General features: G+C 34.9%; 1 pseudogene; it reads right to left on the bottom strand.

Annotated features, from left to right (window-relative positions):
• Positions 1 to 524: 524 nt before the first annotated feature.
• Positions 525 to 21,425, bottom strand: LOC120210822 (annotated as a pseudogene).
• Between the last annotated feature and the right edge of the window lie 1,266 nt (positions 21,426 to 22,691).

The raw sequence follows: 22,691 nt of genomic DNA on the forward strand, positions 1-22,691 counted from the left end.
CTCTAATTAATAATTCAAAGTAAATTAATCAATTTTCAATAAACGGATCATATTTTAACTTTATATTCAATTTATAATTTCCACTACTATGACAAAGTGTAAGTGATTCAATACCAATTTTAAGCACTGTGAGGGTTCTAATTCTTTCCCCACGTGTAATCGACTCTCGAACCCATCAAATCGAATCTTTGATAAACATAGACCATTTTTTGTCTTAAAAAATAATTTTCCCTTAAAATTGTATTAAAATACGTTTTAGGTACTCAACCTACCTAGTCCAAATGTCGATGACGACTCCCTTTCGATTTTATACAAATCAATTCAAAACCACCAAATTTTTTCAAATAAAAGTCATAATCTTTTTTAAAAAATAATATTTAATTATTTTACGAAAAAATGGTTGACACAAACACCGACACATAATATTTGAATGTATATTGTCAAATAGTTAAAAGTCACTTGAACAAATATTATAACTTGTAATCGCCTAGATTAAAAAAATTAATAAAATAACTAAACTAAACTCGATGTTTAACTCATTCTCTTCTTCTAAATTAGTATTAAGAATGTTCGCCCATTCGATGGAAGAAGGATGGATTTGCATATCCAACCACACGCTCATTCCTAGTTACAAAATCTACAAAAAGAAAAATCAAAACCTAATTTGAGACCTAAAATCAAACCCACACTTCAAATTTTACATGCTTTTTTATCCATACATTTCAATAAACTTTCTCTATATCCACTACCTGTGGTTGCAACTCAGCTGGAGGGATTCTGAGCTAACTTTGGATGCGTAGCAGCATATATCGAAGAGTTAATGTCGGGTTTCAAGTGGGATAGAAGATGCTGTACGTAGAGGGCGGAGATTTTCAGCAGCTCTCCCATAAATAGCCAACACCTCCGGCCTTGGCTTGCTGCTTGCTTGCACTGGCCCTCCTTGTCCTTCATAGTGGACGATATGGTGACTGCAACATTATACATTATCAAAGATCAATCCTTTTAACTACTTTTTTTTATGGAAAAAACAAATGAACTGATCAAACCGGGGGATAATACTTACAGGTAGTGAATGAGATCCGTTATTTCTGATGCTTCAACTGGGACTGGTGGTTGAATGTTTTTCCTAAACACATCCACCAGTGTATTCAATAGTAATGACAGAATCTGGAATTCAATTAATGAAAATTAAGCACACAACAACTAATCATGCATTGTTAAATTTTCGTAAACCTTATATCACCTAATGTTTTCCCCTTTCCCTTGATTTTTGAGCTAAACATGCTATACAATCTCTAACAACCACATACCAACCACGTCAACATCCTATTGCATGTTTTCTTTACAACATATACCTTTTGCTAAAATCATCTTTGTCACTTTGTTGTAACACCAAAATCAACCTCTTTTCGGTCGATGCCGCAGCTCAGAGCACTTCCCTCCCAATTCTATATGCATCATGTTATCAGATTAATAATATTATCATATCTGTCAACATGCCAAACTCCTAAATGCCACCCAATTAGATTAAATAATTGTCATTTGTACGATTGAGATCAACCCAATAAGGACTAGACATGAAACAGGTAGATGCTATTACATGCTACAACAGTGTAACCATGTCGATTTACCATTGAAAGAACAAGTTGCTAACTTATGATCTCCGAAGTGAACAACTGAGCATCACACTATATGTGACGTGATGTTACTTTGATATCAAAGAACCAAAAGTTTATTAAATATTGAGGGAGCAATGCAGAAGAGTAAAAACCAAAAAAAGAAGCCTCCCAGTTAAACAAAAATATGACTCGGTCATCTAGAGAAGCATTCTAATAGAATTAAAGAAACAAATGACTGCTATACCTTGTTGAAAAGATTGCAAGCATTGACAAGTCGTGGTAGCAAAGGGCCCATTATCCGGAATGCTATTCTCAACATGGCAACTGATGTTACTGGCCGGAGATGTTGAATAATGACATGTGTTCCCTCTAGCCATTCTTGGGGGAGGTTACTGAAGAAAGAATGAAGCAATGCAACTATATTACCTGGTACAACAATGGAATAATCACATTAGACTGCAGAACAGTTGAGAATATGTCGCTGTTTTGGCACTGGCCTAGGCATTATTACAAAATACTGAAACAAACTTGCCTTGGTAATTCTTTAAATCTGAAATACTAAATGAACACTATAAAAAAAATGCATATTAGAACAAGCAAAACGGATGCCTAATAGTTGACCCCTCACAATAAGTATAAATTAATTTAGTCAGGCAAGGAATCAGTATCATTTTTCCTTTCCTCAGTTAGGTTACTCATGAGAAATTCAAGTTAGTTATGCACCCTAACCTTGAAAACAATTAAATGCTATAAAATCCAAACCTTAGAGGCACTTTTGTATATTCTGTAATCTTAAAAAAAGTTTCATACTTGCATAGCATATCATGAAATCCTTAGGTCAACTATGGAACATAACAAACATGAAATCAAGTTAATGCTAATATTCTCAACTTGAAAAAATTGGTTAGGTCAATTAAACTGATACAATACCTATGGCCGTAGAGGTATTATCTTGGGAAGCCCATGTCGGATCCTGCAAAGCATAGCTAACAGCAGAGTCTAGTTCGCTCAGTGATCTCTTCCCATCTGTTAGCCACCAACTTTCTTTAATTATTCGTGATGCCTCCATGTAAAGTTGTAAGTGAAACTCAGGAGGGAGTTGGACCAACAACAAACCACAAGATTGGATAAATAAGCATGAAAGCTGTTGGCAAGTATAACCACTTCGGGAAAAAAAACTAGAGGTGTTGATCCCCGACACCGAAGGAGTTGATCCGCCTGCACTATCTGTACTGCCTCCCGAGGGGGATGTAGGTAAAACTGAACCTTGCACGCCACTATTAGAAGCTCCATGCAGTCCATTGCTGGATTGAATCAGTGTTGGTTGTATGTTGACAACAATTTGAACTAGAGACGACACAATCTGAGAAGCAGAAATGGGAAGAGAGAGGATCTCTATAACAGCTGTTTCCAGAACCAGCTGAGTATATGCCCTGGATCCTGAATTTGATAGAATTCCTTTTGACCCTCAGAAGCATTTGCGCGCCCAGACTGAGGTGTTGCAGGAGTTTTGTTATGAGGACCACGCACCGAATTATTAGAAGCATCTCCCATTGACCCACTTCCGGAGTTACTGTTTAATGGGGGTATCACATTATTCACAAGAGCCAATAAAAGAGTTACAAAATATTCTAGAGGGGGGCATATCGCAGGATTTGATGAACCGATGTGCTGAGGGAATGACTCGGAAAAAGGAATCTGAAACATATTTGAAGCCAATTAGTTTTGACAAGAGAATTGTTTGAGAAAAACAAATGAGAAGAGAACATGAAGTGTATTACCTTGCTAAGATCCAGTACATTCAATATTCGAACAATTAACTTTCCAGGTAGATGACCATAGAAATATGCAAGAATATCACGAACAAATGTAAATCTCAAAGGGTGGTAAGCTAAAAATACAGAGCATTGTCAACAATTAAGGGGACGACCGGGAGCAAACGTGCCACAATATCATCAAAGAATGTAGGATACCTGTAAATCTTAGAAAGAGCATTGTCAACAATAATGATAAACATAAATAATTAACAAAGCATCAAAACATATAGCAACAACTTTACTAAGAATCTATCCCAACAAGGCACATAGAATATTCCACTCCAAACCATACATATCAATTCAACTACAAAGCACTACTATCACCAGATAAATTAAATTTCAGCTTTAATTGGAGTGTTTCAAATGGAAAAAAGGAGGGGAAACTTGCCTCTCCTTCCATGAGAGATGATTGCCAAGGGCTTTTTGCAAGTCGTTATGCTTAAATATTCCAGTGTAAAGCCAATGCTCAGGGAGGCCACGATTCATACAGTACAATTTCACTCTTTGTTGAAGCTCTTGCCTGTCAAGTAAGCTTATCTGCAAGTTTTAATTATATTATCTGAACATCAATGCCGTTACAAATCACGATAACAAGTCAACAGTTTACCTTAACAAAGAATTAGTAGGCATTTTCTGCATTAAACTTCATAAATTCTAGATGCAAGACAATAGTTACATATTTCAAAAAAATATCCAAGATGATATCAAATAAAACCTAAACGCTAAACCCTAAGGAAATATGAGAAAGAAAACAATAACAATAAATAAAAGGAAAAAATGAATGAAATATATATCAGACTATAGTAATTTAATACACAGAAATTAGAAGGATACATTATATGGGAATAGAGGCACAATATTTCACAGGAGCATACCATGATTCGCAGAGCATGAGGATCATCATCCCGGTCAATGAGTGCCAGAAGTAATATATCCAAAGGAATAAGCTCATGGGTCCAAACAAAAAAGGCCAGGTTTGCACAAGTTTTCAAAAAAAGGTCCTGAGAAAGGTAAACCAGATGAAATGCTCAACAAAGGAAACAATGTAGTTAATGAAACTACAAAGAAGATGGCTACAAAACCTGCAAGGAATGCCCAAGTTGAAGCTCCATATGAATATGATGAAGTAATACATCCACCATCGTATAAATATTCAATGTCACCTCTTCAGGTGAAAATTCTCTCAAGACCCGCGCCTGATTAAATTTTAGTAAGAGAATATGTTACTTAACATTGTAATGCAATATTTAGGAGAAAAAGAAACTGCAGAGTAGCTATCAGAAAAGTAACACCACGATTCTGTCTAAGAGGTCTTACCAGAAAAGACAAGAACATACCAAGTTCCCACTGTTAATGTTTTCAGGGTGCCCTTGCATCAGTATCCATGCAGCGGCACATAGATATTGACGGTGTTGAGGGAAACTGTGATTGATATAAGTCATAACATAATTTGGATCAGCAGATGATGAAAGAAGTTGTTTGCATTGATTAATCACAGTTGTTTCTGACTGCAAAAAGATAAAGAACAAGTTCCACTATTAGCTGCTGCCAGAAATCTAGGCAAGCAAGAAAACGAGGATAACAAGATGAAAACAATTATTATTAATAATAACATGCATTGAAATTTGAAACAACACAAAATATTTCAAGAGTGATGAATAACTGCATGGAACAAGAAATTTCAGGTTCCTATAAATTCATGAGAAACACATTACATATATATATCAACATCCCCTTGTCTTATATTATCCATTCACTCTCAATGTATGTGATAGAAGCAGAATTTTGGAAGGAAATGATGAACAGAACAATAATTTTTAGTAGATGTAGCAGTGAAGAATACAACCAATAATCTAGAAAATCCAAAGTAATATTAATCATGCCTAAAACTTAAAAAAAACTCCTAGGATATTTATAATAAACAGCATAGACTATTATTTAGCTAAAATCCCAAAAAATAAGGGATGATGGAAACATGCAGAACTGAAGTTATGGAAGAATGGAGGACAATACAGAGAAGACTCTCTTTAGTATCATGTAAATCATGGAAATTGTGTAGGCCAAGTAGTTGAGACTTTGCTGGGTAGTGGAACCATATCAGTATGACTGAAAATAAGAACTCAACAATGGAGTTGAATAAATATAGCTCTAAAAATATTTTCTCATCATATTACATTTCTCTTTCTATCTAACAAGCCCTTTCATAAAAATTCTAGACATCTGAAGCTTGAGGCATTAACTGTTTTTTCCTGTTCTTCTTACACTCATCTTGCATGTTTCCTAAGCAAGTGCCATTGTAATATTTTTGGCATCACTTTATCTCATAAAAAATATCAAACAAAATGAAAAAAAAGAGAGAAAAAATGAGAAACATCAATTGAACCTGTTGCCATGCTTGAATTGCCATTCCTCTTTTGTCTGTCCGCGACATTAAAATATCACGAAGAAGAGAGGGAAAATATTGTAGTGTTTTCTCTGACCACGTATGCTGGCTAGTTGCCAATACTTGTTCCAACATAGTTTGAAGGTAAAGTAGGTGATCAGCATCTGCAATTCATCGGGTCTTAATAGTGATGGCAAGTGTGATAATGGTTATCCGATTTAAAGTTTCTGTGAATTCAGTGGGCCCCTGAAAAAATCAGTTTCAAAATTTTATCGATTAAGCAAGGGGAGAGAACAGAAGCTTTTGGTTGGAAATATCAGTGTTTACCTTCCCTTCCCTTTTCACTGAGAAAAAGTCTCTCAATGACAAAATCAGATTTATGCACAAGTTCTCGGCTAATCTAAATACACGATGATCTCCCAGTTTTCCTTTTAATGCAGAAATTATTTTTGTAACATCATACATCAGAGGCTTGCATTTTCCTTGGTACCTATAAAATTTGATGGAAAATCTCATATATGATATCATCAAATTGCAAATAAGATAAAATCCCTAGGCTTTGAAGCTGGCAGAGTCCTAAGAGTAAGAGGCTAATCTTGAGCATTTATAACTTATTGAGCAGTACCAGAAGTAGAGATGCACATAGCCGGATTTAAATCCGATCCGGATCGGATAAAAACCGATCCGGTTTTTTCACCAAGTCAAAAAATCGGTTTATAAAAAAATCGGTTCGGATCATAACCGGTTTGGAGGGCCGGATGATGTAACCGGTTTTTAATCCGGTAAAAAATCCGGTCATCCAATTTTTTAAACCCCAGACCGGATTTTTTTCCGGATAAAAAATCAGTTTTTTATCCCATTTTTTTCAAACCGGTTTTTAATCCGGTAAAAAATCCAGTCGTCCATTTTTTTTCCAAACCGGTTATACTATCCGGTTTTAAAATATCTGATCCGGTTTAAAAAAAACCGATTTTTTCCAAATCCGGTTTCGGATATTTTTTGCATAAAATCGGATATTCGGATTAAATGAAAGGTTCATTCTAAACATAGAAATTTTTGCGCAGAACACAGAAACTTGAAATCACCAGTGGAATCAGAAAGTATGATGAAAGTAAACGACGACATAGAAAACAGAAACCCTTGGGAATCAGAAAGCTCAATCTGAAAATGCAAGGTTCATTCTAAACATTATCACCAGTGGAGGGGAGAGGGATATCTTTGCTGAATGAACCAGGCAGAAGATCACCTGTAGAGTGGAAGCAGGCGATAGTTCACAATTTCAAGAACCAAAAGTGTCACCGCAGGCTTGCTCAATAAAGAAGCATTCCTCTGTGCCAAATGCTGCAAAGATAACAATTTTTTAGAAATCATTTCATTATATAAGAAAGAGAGAATATTTTCAAAAACCCTTAAAACGAGAATAAGGTATATAGACTTTATCTTTGGTCTAAACTGGAAAAATTCAGCAGTCAACAACTAAGCATTTTCCAGTACATGGAGTAATTTGTTGATCATAAATTTGCCAATGTATAGTTCAATGGGTTTTGAAAGAAAATTCCAAAATAGGTGCAATTTTTCTAAATAAAATGATTTAATAAAGGGTGAATTGTTTCATTAGGTCGGTTGGTTCACATGAAAGGCAGCCAATGATCTGGGAGCAGATGTCAGGGAAATCTGAAAAGCACAAATTATATTGACAAATGAAGTCATTCTAGGTCAAATTTTGTTTTTTTAAATTAGTATGATGGCCAATTTACTTTAGCAGCAATGATAATGAGGTTAAAGAAAATATATTAGAAGTGGCAATAACCTCTTAAGGCTTCCATTAAAAATGATAAGAAATAAAATTTCCAATAGACAACAAATTATAACACAGATCTATAAGAGAATTGCAAGACACTATTCCTCTACTAAGAAATCTTCTTAAAGATAACAAATAATAACTTCAGAAGGAAAGCAAATTACACTGAAGTGTGAAAGGAATAATGAATGAGGTGCAATGAGCAACAATCTGGTGTATGTTTCAACCATGGCTATACTGGGAACAACCTGCATCAAAAGAATCAAATATCAAGCAATTAGGAAACAGAAAGAAAACTAATGGCGATCCAACTGTACAATACCTAATAAAAATTATTAAGCCTGAAACAAAAAGAGGTCAACTTTGAATTAGATTACATGATTCTATTTAGGATCATACCTGCCCAGAAAATAAAGATTCTTCCATTTGAAAGACCAACTTCAAATAAAGATTCATTGAAAAGCCAGATAGCAGTGATATCGGCAAAGGACTAACTTCACGCATCACCATGAATCTCTCATTGGGCTGTACATTTGCTCCAGGTAACAACTCTGTCACTCCACCAGAAGATAACCAATTCATGACCGTTTCACAAGCAGGTTGTGCCATGGTGTAGGAGACAACCCAAAACATCCCAATTGATTTATCATCCATATTCATATAATCCATCATGCGTTCCCCTTAATAAAACAGAACATTTTAAAACTGTAAAACATGAGCTATATATTAAGGTTCATTCAGACATTATGAAGCAGGCTTTGATGACTTCTATGAGCAGTTGGAAGATAAGACATGGGAATGGAATGTGATCGTGTTAATGATAAGTGGATTGTAGGTTGGAAGTGAACAAGAAACACAAAGCAATAAACTGTGCATATAGGACAAAGTTGTATTTAGCTTCATCATGAAACGTGCAATAATGGCTGCATATTAAATTTATTCAAGCTACAATGGCAATTGCATGATATGTACCTTTGCTCACTTGTCTCCACCACTCATCTATTTGCGTCCCTTTCTGCAACTGTTCATTATTCAAGTATTCTCTAGTTGATGTATTCAGTGACCAAATCCGTAAGTTTTGACAACTGCTAATGAAATCAAGCAGCATGCTTTGGGGATTATTAGGATCAGAGCTCCTATCTTCTCTGTGAAATGATAGAATCTTCCTTGTTGTCTCCAACTACCAGCAGAATTGCAATGCCTAAGTTGAAGCAATTGATCCATCTAATTCACTCAATCACCACCAAGTAGATATGGCAGTATTAGACATAATATGATCACACGACAGGAAAACGATAGGAAAAAATGACTAAAACTTGAGACGATACCCAAAAAACACACACAGACAAATCATGAATAAATGAATGTCTCCAGATCTATATAATACAAATTAATAAGGTATTAAATTTTATATGAATATAAAATACCTTAAACATGATGATAGCAGCACAGAATACACAATGCAACATGAAAACATGAATTACCATATCTACTAACAAGTAGTCATTGCAGACAATTAGAATTCGGATGAAAGATACCCATAATCATGAGACAATGACCGAGTGTCCTATTATGTTGAGAAGGCCTAAAATTTCATCTAGACAAACCAAACTGAATAGAAGAAAGGCAATGAAATTTTCCATTTAAAAACAACCTTTCTAGAATCAGTATTCAAAGCAGTCACGACATGTTCAACTTGAATAATTTGTGCAAGAAGCCAGGTAACATGATTTGTATTGAGTATGTGGTGATCACTTGCTGTAAGGCGTGAGCCCAGCTTATCAATAAAATCAACAAAATCTATGCATCCACTTTTCATGAAAAAGAAGAATATATCTGAGAAGACAAGCCACTCCTGCCAGCAATTTATCTCTGCAATAGATAAAAAATAAATGTAAAAAATCAGCAATATCTCCATATTCCCATTGCTATTTTGGAAACTGGCATAGTTAAAAGGATAAAATTTGAAAAACACCCAGCATTAAACAGATGCATTATACCTCATGCAAGAGTTATAGAATAACAATAATTGACTAGGAATTACTAATGGACAGATAACGACTACCGACTCTTTTTAAATAGAGAAAAATCAAATGAACAAAAAGTAAATCATTAGAGAAGAATTTATTGCCTGAATTTGTCAACTTCAAAAGCTCAACAATTCTATCAATTGTTGCCTCGCAAATCATATCGCAGGTAAAAACAGCACCAGGAGTTGGCACTGAACCTCGATAAAAAGGTGCCACAACAAGAACATGTGTCCACCAATCAGGAGGAGTAGAGCGTATAGCATGCCTTATACAACGTAAGGCTCTCTCCCAGTCCAAACTACCTCTCTGTATAGAAGCTGCAAGATCCTACACAAATATAAGCAACTATTAAAATAAACCAACTTGACAACACTTAGTCCATGGAACCCAATATGTATGTGTGAGAATGTAGCATTCTTTTTCTCTCTAACCCTCTCTGATTTTCAAACAACAGATTTACATGTCATAAATAAAGAAAAACAGTAAAAGCTTATATATATATATATATGTATATATATAAAATAGATACACGTACACATAACATAACTACATTTAACTGATAAAGATATTCTACGATTGCCACGAAACTGTTATAAGCATACATGCAAGAAAAAAAATTAACTGGAAACGGAATATATCGACAAGAAGCAAACTAAAAGTTCAGGAAACATTGACAGCTTCTCACCATTTTGTGGGAGAGATTTAGCATGAATCAAATAGCACATTTTAATATTTACTATTGAGCTAGATAAAATCTCACTAGTTTATATCAAAGAACGATTCATAAAAGGGGACAAAGGATATTCAGGCATTAGGCAAGAAGACACCAAGCAAAATCAATTAATTTCAAGAAGGATTTAACAAAAAATTACATCAGAACAAAACTTAACAACTCCAAAGGATCAATAGCACTTAATCAGAAATCAAAATTAATCTTTCCAAAATGCCAATAAGTAAAAATAAGAATCTTAAGAGATTCCTTATAAAAGGATTCGTAATAAACCAGATGTCCAACCTACACGAGATATACACTGATAGTCACAAATGGCATTTCTTAAAGCAGCATAGAGGTTTTGAACTCTGATAACAAATTATGAGGAACACAGATTTGCCAAGGCATTGTATTCTCTCCTTCCCTTCCCACCAATTTATACTCCACTAAGATAATATATCAGAAAGGTTGGCTCTTAGATGTTCCAAAGTTTGCCCAAAATAAGGCATATGAAGTAAATTTTGTCTCTTTTGCGCTGATTCTACTACCCATTGTTGATAAAGAGTAAACAATATAGTGGAGAAGAAAAAAGGAACTCTTTTTATTTATATTTAGTGAATGGTGAAAATACATCTTTTTATAGGAAAAGTTAGGAGTAAGTTTTTTATTGGAAGTAAACTACTTAGTAGTTTTCCTTATCTATCTAACTTTCTAAGAGTTAGTGTTATATTAAAATACTAACTAATTATCCTTATCTATTGCATAACCTACACTCCCCCTCAAGTTGGGGAGTAAATGTTGAAAAGACCCAACTTGAATATAATCTCATCAAAGGTAATTCTTGGAAGTGCTTTGGTGAGAATATCTGCTAATTGATTCTTCGTTGAAACATAATTGAGCTTCACCGTTCTACCATTCACCTTTTCAGAGATGAAATGTCTGTCAATCTCCACATGCTTTGTTTGGTCATGATGAACTGGATTCTTTGCAATACTTATTGCAGATTTACTGTCACTTTGAAGTTCAAACCATTTGTTGGCATATAACCCCAGCTCAGTTAACATTCTTTGAATCCAAATTCCTTCGCAAATTCCAAGTGCCATTGCTCTAAATTTTGCTTCTACACTACTTCGAGACACCATCGCCTGTTTTTTACTTCTCCAAGTAACTAGATTTCCCCAAACAAATGAACAATAACCAGTTGTAGATCTTCTATCCGTTAATTCACCTGCCCAACTTGAATCCGAAAAAATTCTTATTGTTCTATCATCACTCTTTCTAAAAATTAACCCATGTCCTAGTGTCATTTTCAAGTATCTTAGAAATCTATTCACAACCTCTAAATGTTATTCTCTTGGATCATTCATATATTGACTTACTATACTGACAGGGAACGTAATATCAGGTCTAGTAAGTGATAAATAAATTAGTTTACCTACTAGCCTTTGATACTGTTCTTTGTTCACAGGACTTCTCATTTCTTCTCTCCTTAGCCTAAGATTTGCTTCCATGGGTGTTTCAGCCGGCTTACATCCCTTCATTCCAGTTTCTGATAGTAGATCAAGGATATATTTCCTTTGGTTGATCACTATTCCTTCTTTTGACCTTGCAACCTCCATGCCTAAAAAATACCGCAAAGTTCCCAAGTCTTTGGTTTCGAACTCCTTCGCCAGTAGCTTTTTTAATCTTTCTATCTCCATACAATCATCCCCTGTTATAATGATATCATCCACATAGACAATCAAATTTGCCTTTTTGTTGTTTGAAGTTGTTTTAACAAATAAAGTGTGATCCGATTGACATTATTTGTAACCATCCTGAATAATCACCTTTGTAAATCTGTCAAACCAGGCTCTTGGAGATTGCTTAAGTCCATACAAAGACTTTAGTAATCTACATGCTTTTCCTGTATTACTCTTCACACCCGGTGGAATTCGCATATATACTTCCTCCTCCAAGTTTCCGTTTAGGAACGCGTTTTTTATGTCTAACTGATGAAGCACCCAATTCTCATTAACTGCTAATGACAGTAACACTCTCACAGTGTTTAGTTTTGCTACCGGAGCAAACGTTTCATGATAATCAACTCCAAAAGATTGAGTGAATCCTTTCGCCACTAATCTCGCCTTATATCTTTCAATGCTACCATCAACTTTGTATTTTACCGTGAATACCCATTTGCAGCCGACTGGTTTTTTATCTTTCGAAAAATCAACTATAATCCAAGTATTGTTGTTTTCCAGTGCTTTTAGTTCCTCTTCTACTGCCTTTTTCGACATGGGATCTTTCAATGCTTCTTCTACCGTATCTAGAACAATAATGCTATCTACACTTGCTGTAAAGTTCTTAAAACAAGGCGTTAGCTTTCCATATGCAACAAATATCTCAATTGGATCATTTATGCATTTTCTTACTCCTTTCCTTTTAGCAATCAACAAGTCATTATCATCAATTAAAACATTTAATTCAGTGGAAGAACTCTGATTACCTTCTTCATTCTCCAAAGTATTCTCGTTCGGTTCCGTTCATGACAGTGTCCATGTTGTGTGGGAGACTCGGGATCAGGTTCAGTGATTAATTTAGAAATTGATTTTTGTCGTCTCTTGTAAATCTGCAACTCGGATTGAGGTATTTGAGGTGAAGTGATATGTTGATCATGTGTTTCGGTGGACTGGTTTGGCAAGAATACGTCTTCTGGGTTCGGTAGTGTTGTTTGGTCTGGCTGTAGCGATTTTGTAGGCTTATTCGACTGGTTTAACTGGTTTGACGGTGCTGGTTGATCAAAAAGAGCTGACTGCAAATCAAGTGGCAATTGTTGTAAGTCAACAAACTGATATTCATTATATGACTCCCCCTGAATAGCAGTTTTAAGGAAAAAAGGTTTTTTTCAAAGAAAATAACGTCCATAGTAATAAAGAATTTCTTTGTACGAGCATAATAACACCAAAAGCCCTTTTGAGTCAATGAATAACCCAGAAACACACACCGAAATGCTCGAGGATCTAATTTAGACCTGAAAAGAACATTGTTATGAACGAACACAGTACAACAAAAAACTCTAAGGGAAAAATGAAGTCATCGGTTTAAAATTGGGAAAAAACTGAAGAAAAACATCTCTCGGACACTTAAATTGTAATGGTTTACTAGGGAGACGGTTAATCAAATAACTGGCAGTTAAAAGGGCTTCTCCCCAAAAATAGTTAGGAACATTTGTGGAAAAAAGTAGAGACCGAGTAACATCAAGAAGATGCCTGTTTTTTCGCTCAACAATCTTATTTTGTTGAGGAGAATTGACACACGAAGTAAAATGAACAATCCCGGTTTCCTGAAAGAAAGAACCCAAAACATTGGCAAAATGCTCACTACCATTGTCAGAATGAAACATTTGGATTGAACACTGAAATTGAGTTTCAACCATCTTATGGAACCGTTTAAATATTTCACAAGCTTCAGATTTGGTTTTCATAAGAAAGGTCCAGGTAGTACGAGTGTGATCATCAATAAATGAAATAAACCACCGAAACCCATGTAAAGATGCGGCCCGAGATGGCTCCCAAATATCACTATGGATCATGGTAAATGTGGAAACAATTTTGCAAGATAAAAGAAACTGGGATGTCCTAAACGAAAATGCAATAGCATAACATCGATTGAAGGAAGTAGATGGGTGGGAAAATAAAGTTACTGGAAGTAGGTAAAAACCCCCCACAAAGCCTAGCACTGCCAATCACTTTCCCCGAGCTGGAATCCTGAAATTCACAAAAATCAGAGTTAAATTTCGTGGTACAGCATAAATCGACAGACAACTTGCCAATGAAGATAAGATTGCAAGTGAGATTGGGAACATAAAGAACATGAGATAACAAAATGTCCTGATTTATTCGAATAGACCCATGACCGGCAACACCAGATAGAGAACCATCAGCTGTTCGAATATGAGAGATAGACGAGTCGGCATGAAGAGTGTGAAAAAGCCGAAGATCACCTGTCATATGATCACTTGCACCAGAATCCACAATCCAAGTAGGAGTGGTAGATGTATTAGCCAAAGTAGTAAAAGGAATTCTACCTACAGGTACTGATTGGGAATAAGTGAAAGAGGCTAAAGAAACATCAGAAAGGTTTGAATGGGGCGAATTAACGAGGAATTCCGAAGTGACCTCCGATGAAGGAGTGGCGGAATTCATGATCGAATGCTAAATTTAGGGTAAAAAAATCGACTAGATTTAGGAAAAGGATCGGTCACCTAACTGATACCATGTTGATAAAGAGTAAACAATATAGTGGAGAAGAAAAAAGGAACTCTTTTTATTTATATTTAGTGAATGGTGAAAATACATCTTTTTATAGAAAAAGTTAGGAGTAAGTTTTCTATTAGAAGTAAACTACTTAGTGGTTATCCTTATCTATCTAGCTCTCTAAGAGTTAGTGTTATATTAAAATACTAACTAATTATCCTTATCTATTGCATAACCTACACCCATTGACCAAGAGAGCAGATGCAGCAGCTTCACAACCTGCTCCTTTCTTTTGTACTAGCACTTTCCTTGGGTGTGTTAGAACAGGCAGGTAAAAGCTCAAAGGCTCCTATCTCAATAGGTAGCTGGAAGAATTGCAATCAAAAGAGTAGATTACAAAGAACCTCTAATATGTAACATTGAATCACACTATTACTTAAATAGTTGTATTATAGACTAATATTTTTTTAACAAAGCTATCAAAAGCCATGTTACTCAAACATAGGGATGATTGTCATGTATCTATATGTATATTCATTTTTTTCTAAGTTTTGTCAACAAATGTTGAGGATCATACCCCACCTCCTTGTTTTATGGACATGTACTTCAAGGAAAATTAACAGTCGGAGTAACATAGATCAAAAGAAACTAAGGGAAACTTGACATCATTTCAGTTTCATGAAAGTATGATGTATTTAGATACATATAATAAGTTTGTTATAGTCATCACCTCCCCATGAAGCGGTTCTCCAAGCATACTTGGATAGGTAATTGGTGAATATCGTAAGTTTGCCACACCTTCAACAGATATGTTAGGAATTGTCTGTGGCAATATCCGATGAGTTCCAAATGTTGGGCAGTGAAGATGTTGGTCTAACATTTGCATATGCATAGCCATCATATCTCTCCTCCTATGTATTTCCAAGATAAGTGTGAACAAGGCTTCGTCGTCAGGAATGTTTTCTATAAACTGCAATCCACTTCGAAGTAATTCATAGAAGGGCACTCTGCATTTATCTTCCTCAACCAGCAACCAAATTACATCCAAACAACTGTGCAGCCATTCAATTAGAGCCTTGTCCAGTCTCCAGGACTTTCCATCACATTCCTCATTCCCCTGTTGCCTTTGATCCCAATTAACCAGCCAATTCAGCATACGGTAGAAAATTTCAGCTCGAGTCACTGGTTTCAAATTACACTCAAGCCCAGTTAAAATGATCTTGCAGCATAACTGACGTAAATTGCTTATAGCGTTAGCTCTTATAGATGAATCTATCCTACTTGTAGACAGTTGACCGTTGCAGGCTATATCAGATAATTTTACAGGGGATAAAGTGGCACCCGAAGATTGTTCAATTGTAGATTGTGCTGGAGACCCGATAACATGAACTGGAGTTAACGTAGATGCACGATTCGTCGACTGAAAATTAGAAGTGTTAGCAATTACACTAGTAGATGGCATCATTCCAGACTGTGATAAACTTGTTGATGAAACTGAAGGCATTCCCTGACTCCCTTGACTCACTGGCACTTCTGCAGAGGCAACTGCAGAGAGAAGGGATGGCAAAAGGGTACCCCAATTAATGTATCCTATACTGCACAAGCTACGTAAAGCAAAAAGAAGAAATTCAGCCCGTGGTGCATGACTACAACACTGAATAACCAAAGATATTAGAACAGATTCCGTCACAGACTGCAACTGATCTTGGTCCTGACAAGAACGGCATAGAATCAACACAAAAAAATAGTTTAGAAACAACTTGATATTATGACAGATTAATTGAGTTGCCATTTGATTGTTACTATTAGTACTTGCTCGCTGCTTCTACATTTTGGATAGAAAAGTAGGATAGTAAATTAAAAATGTAAATTCTTTTATATAAAACAATTTGCAATTTTACTTTAATATCGACAATGTTTTTACAAACATGTTCCAGAGGAAGAGGAAACTCTTTAAGATTACTAAATGTTGTAATTTTACTAAAATTAATGACAAAGGTTGTTAACTCGTAGAGAAAATGTCCTCGTGTGTGTATAATTAGTTGTAGGGAGCTTGTTAATGTAATAATAAATCCAGTTGGCCTCACAATTTTCTCTTTGATTAAAATTAGCTTTTTATGGTCTGCTTTTTCAGTACATCAAGTAGAAAATGTAACAACGAGGCAGTTTAAAAATAAACATTAAACAAGAAAGAAAAATGTAACCCCCACAGACCGATGCGAGTAACCCGATCCGATCTGGGAAGTCACATTAGGGTCACCGGAGCGACCCACCGTAAAAATAGCGGAAATTTTAAAACTTTTATTGAAACGTGTAACTTATAAAATCATTTTCCACTATTTAAAAAAATAAAATAGATTTTCACGACTCGTATATAAAACAAAATACAATTACATGCCCCCTAATCACATGTACCGTTCTCTGCAACAACGCCGGACGAACTCCCTTACTGAAGTCGATAGATGCACTGGTACAATTCTTTTAACATGAAAATGTGAGTAATAGAGTGAGCTTTGGAAAGCTCAGTAATACAGAACTACCAGATGATGCTGATGAACGTGCAGATACAAATAAATATATATTTCCTTATTGTTTCCGAACATGTACAGATTTTTATGCTGAGCAAAGATCCTACTGATATTTCAGGTGGTAACGAACGATGAGCTTTCAGTTCAGAGAAATATTTCGGATGACTGAGTTCAGGAGATCAGAATAGGTTTTCTAGTGTGTTCCCAAAAATCATGTAACTTTTCAGATCTTTTTAAAATATATATATATATATACCCCCATCCCAACACAACATAATGTGTAGGTTCCCCAGAACCATACACCCAACCCAACACAACATATAAGGCCCTGAGCACAAAGCCGAGGAACTTGCGAAAATTCTTCCTTCAACAATACCCCCCATTTAAAACATTTCTCCGTCGGTAAACGGAGATATAAAAAATCAAAACATAATTCAGATCAAATATCAGAACAGAATCCAGGTTAGGAATCAGAACATATTTCAGATCAGATGTCAAAACAGAATTCAAATCAGAAATCAGATAAAATATTCATATAAGTAGGGAACACACCAGAGTTTACAAATATTATTCAAAGGTACTGGATAATCTTAGGAAGTAGAGAAATACAGATCTTCAGTATACCGATAGAATGTCGGAATTTAGAATCACTATTGTACAAAGTTCAATAACTGACGGAATCATCAGTTATTCAGAATGTGAATTATCAGGATCATATCTTATTCGGAAAATTTTCAGAAGTTGTACGTAATCAGAAGGGTATTCAGGATCTTTTACATCCATATCAATTGAGCGGATAATCGAACAACTTAACACCGAAGATTCAGAACCTTAACAATCTATGTCGACTGGTCAATTCATTTTCCTTCCAGGGTATTTACTCTTTAATACCATAAATTCTTGTTCATATATCACTTTCGAAATTAACGTTGAATAAATCTTCCAATGTCTTTATTTCATGTTCACGCTTTCACCATATCATGAAATACTGACATACTTGATTTTGTAATTCATAATCCATAATAACATTACATCATATATGTTCCTTAACATTTCCGGATTCATCCAACTCACTTATTAAATCCTCAGTCCTTGTGGTTACTTAATTTATTTAACATTCAAGTCCAATCCAGTTACTTCGGGATTTTCCAGAATAATTTAAACGTTCCTGAATTTCAGATACATGTTGTACTTCCATTCCATTCAATTTGGTCTTCGTGGTTGATTTGTCGAACAAACATCCAATTCCTAGTACTGAATACGATCTAGATCTGAGCTGAATTGAATACTTCCAAAATTTGTCATCGAGCCAAACTTAAGAAGACGAACACACATTCCAGTAATATCTATGCCATTCAGGTATTGACATAGCTCTAGGGTTGATCTACTCACTTAAATTGTGTTCCATTACTTTTAAAGATAGGCCAATACCTATGCTTATTTGGATTCCTTAATTAATCTAAGGCATTTACTTGGTATAGGTCATGAGGGTATTTTGGAAATTTTGGTGTTCAGTTTTATTCCATTCATTTCAGAGCTCGAGGATATCCAATCATTCCTGAGCTTGGTGATATTCTTGGGTCATTTCCATTACAGGGGTATTTTGGTCATTTTACAGATCTACAGTATTTCAATCTTTTCCTTCCATCCGGTATTATTATTTAATTCAATCTTATCATTCACTTTAGTCCTTTCGAACAATTCTGACAGCATAATACCCCCTATAAATTATTCTTCAAGTATTTGCTCATTATTCGGATATTTTCGAGTCAAGTGTCTTCTCAGATTTTACAAACGAAATATCATGAATTTTCTGTACAAAGTCATGATCTTAACAATTAAATCCGTACTTAATCGAGTTAAGTACGAATCCCTTAAGTATTTTCTCATTCAGAGTCAACTCAGACTATTCTACCTCTTAAGGGCATTTCCGTAATTTCTTAACCAGATAATTTCGATATTAGCTCTTAACGAAAATAATTATAATTTAGAGATCCTATGATTAATTTATTTCTTGAACACTCTCTGATCTTGAAATGATTCCCTTAACAGACTTCTAGTATCATTCACAAACCCTCAAAAGACTAAAAACCGGTTATATGCATTTCCTAATCAAAACTAGCATTTCTTATGCACATCAATAGTTTTTACCAGATCAATATGTCTTTTCAGAGTTATTAACCAACTTTCAGAGACAATTCTTGTCATCTTACAATATAAGGGTATTTTCGTAATTTTACCCTACCAGATTATTCTCACAATTTCTCATCCAAGTACTTTTTAACATTTAACCTTTGATGAAATAAATTATAAGTTGCAGATACAGGGCTGATTTCTTTATCACTAATCACAAACTTGTAATTTAATCTAACAATTCCTCAATCTCTTATATTAGTCATTCGATCCGTAATCAGTACAGAATTTCTACCACATCATATCGAGTGTATAAATTATTCAACTCCACCAAAGTGTCCAACATTATTTTGTTCATGCATTTATCAATATAAACATGTTCCATAAAGCATAAAGAGGTAGTAAAGTATTACCTCGATTTCCTTACAATACTGATCGACCATAAAAAATCCATTCGAATGCCTTTGATCCTCAATTCAGCTTCCAATAATTCCTCAAATACATATCAACATAAATTATATCAGAAACAGAGCTTAATTGCGATAAACGGATCGAATCGGGTGATAAATTAGTGAAAGACGGCTTACCGGGTTCGAATTTGGCAAAACGGACTTCAAATTCGAATTCAGGACGTCGAAAGCATAAAATATGACTTTTCGGAAATTTGGAATTTTCGGTCAAAATCAAAGTCAACGGGTTTGACCGGCAATTTCGAGGTCTTCGGGTTCGAATTTCGAAAAACGGGCAGCGGAATCGGATTTGGAACGTTGAAAAATGTCAGGATAGGTATACTCGGTCGAAGTCAAAGGTTGTTTAATGCCCGGTCAAAGCCGGTCAAAGTTTTGGTCAAAAGTGGTCAACGACGGTCAACGGGTTAACGGGTCGAGTCAACGGGTCGGGTCGGGTCGGGTTGTGACTGGTCAAACCGGTCAAATGGGTTACAAAACCGGTCAAACCGGTCATTTTTCCTTCCCCACACTCAGTGGGGGCGCGTGAACAGTGATAAAATCCCGGAAAAATTTCTAAAAATTATTTTGAGCGATTTCGAGATACATACAAAGCTCGGTTCACAATTTTGAACGGAAGAGAGCTCGATTTCAACAAATCGGAAACTTTGACCGCTTCACCTCTTCACGCGCCGCCGTCTACAGAGACCAAGGATGACACCGGCAAACTCGGAACGATGCAACGAACACGATGGTGCGGGAGGTGTCGTAAACGGATGACCCGATCGTCGTGAATCGATGAAAACCCAACTAAAACCGATTTATTACCGACGATACTTCCGAATGAAATTCACGACGAACGACGATGATTCACGACGAAAGGTTTGAGGGGTTTTGTTCCTCGATTGACAACGAACACGATGGTGATTTCGGCTCGTCGTTTGGAGGTCGGACGGCGAATAGATCGGAGTTGGAAGTTGGTGACTAGGAGAGGAATTATGAGCATTTTCTGCCGAAAATGCACTGGAAATGGGGTTATATTAACTCCTAAATAAAAATAGTTAAATCATAGGTTTAGCCACTGAATTTCCTGCACTTTATAAAATGATCTGTCAACTTTAAAACTTTACAATTTAATCCCCAATATTTTTTTCAAAATATCAATTAAATCCGCCACTCTATAATTTCTTAATTTTAACCCCTAAATTAGGGTGTTACAAAAAAAGTAACACCGATGCTTTAAAAATGGGAGAACTTGCACCAAACTGAGTCTGAAGTTGCTCAAAATCTATGAGGAACTGCTCATTTCGGGAAGGAAGCTCCCTATTAAGAGCGAGCTCACGCTTATGGGTTTTGTTCCTGAAAATTTTTGAAGTTAATTTTTTTTCTTTAAAACAATCAATTAAACCTCAATCAAGATTCAAAAAGAAGTGAATTACGGTGGTTCTCGAACAGAATCATCAGCTTTTTGGCGGCTACTTCTCTGCAAAGAAAATTGAAAAGAATAAACATGCTCCGGAGAAGAAAATTATTTAAACAACTGAAGAAAAAAGAAGGAAGCAAAAGAAATTACCACTCCTAAGTAAAGATTGAAGAGATCGGTAATGGCAGCTCGTGCGGGGTGTAATTGATAGGCACGGGAATTTGCAGCTGCTGCTGCCACTGATCTCTGCGTTTGATCCATGTTTTCTTTTTTCTATCTTCCCTAGCTTTTTGAAATTCTGGAATTGGTAATACTAATTTTATCGACTATGCCAGCACGACTGATTCACTCATAGAAGCCGACCCAATGGAGATAACTAAGTCTTAATAGATTGATATTATTGATTTTGTTATTATTTTTTTTAAAAAATAATATTTTTAAAAAACTTTTATTGATTTTATTTAAAAAAAAATAAAATCGATAATATTTTTTTTAACTGTATATTAAAATTACTATACAGTAAAATTTGAAATTGAGAGAGATTCATCAAACCATCCGTTCGGGTAAATGAACTGGGTACTCGGGTCGGGTACGACTCTCTCTCGGATTGAAAATAGTTTTTGAGGAATGGATTTATTTTCTTTCTGAAATTTTAATTTTTTTCTATGATATTTTAACAAAATGTATTTTTATTTTTTTAAAAAAATTAAATACTTTTAGTTAAACAAATACATCATAATTAATTTCATATATCTTCCTTTTGTTGTTTCGCACATTTAATTTTGGTAGATAAGTATCAACAGTAATTTTTTGCCTACAAATGACTCAAATTCGAAACTTTACTTAAACGATATCAAGTTGTTTACCAGTTGAACAAACTATATACCCTACCACTAATTTAAAACACTAAATTATAAACCCTAAGGGTGCGTTTGGTTCACGGAATGTAAGATAACCAGTGAGAATAAAAGATTATCAGGGAATAGGATTACTAGGAATGTTGTATTTTGTGTTTGGTTGGTTTAGCAGGAATGTAAGATTATCGTGTTTGGTTAAATGAATAAAAGATTATTAGAATGTATATTTGACCAAATTGTCATTATTATATATTTGTATAATATTAAAAATTATAAAATATTTATATATTTTCTTTAAAAAATTAAATTCATAATATTTATATAATTTTTTTACAAAATTTAAAATATAAAAAAGGTTTAATGAAAGGGTAATTTTTTTAACCCCCGAACTTCATATAAAATTTTAATTATAGACTTTTTTGTAAATCTAAAATAATTTAATAAGGATAAATTTGTAATTTAACCTTCGTATAATTTTTATTATTCAATAACAGAAGAATGATATTTTTGAAAAAAAATAAAAATTTAAGGGCATTTTAGTCCAAAACGCCAGTAATGTTACAATACCTAAGGGAAGGGAGGTAATGACATTCCCGGTAATATACTACAAAAAATCTACTATTGGTAATAAAACATTACCGAAAATGAGATTCCCGGCCAACCAAACATGGGAATGTAGGATTCTCATCCTAGGGGAATCCCAC

This window comes from Hibiscus syriacus, unplaced genomic scaffold (assembly GCF_006381635.1).
Source record: "Hibiscus syriacus cultivar Baekdansim isolate YM2019G1 unplaced genomic scaffold, ASM638163v2 tig00109936_pilon, whole genome shotgun sequence".
Taxonomy (NCBI): Eukaryota; Viridiplantae; Streptophyta; class Magnoliopsida; order Malvales; family Malvaceae; genus Hibiscus; species Hibiscus syriacus.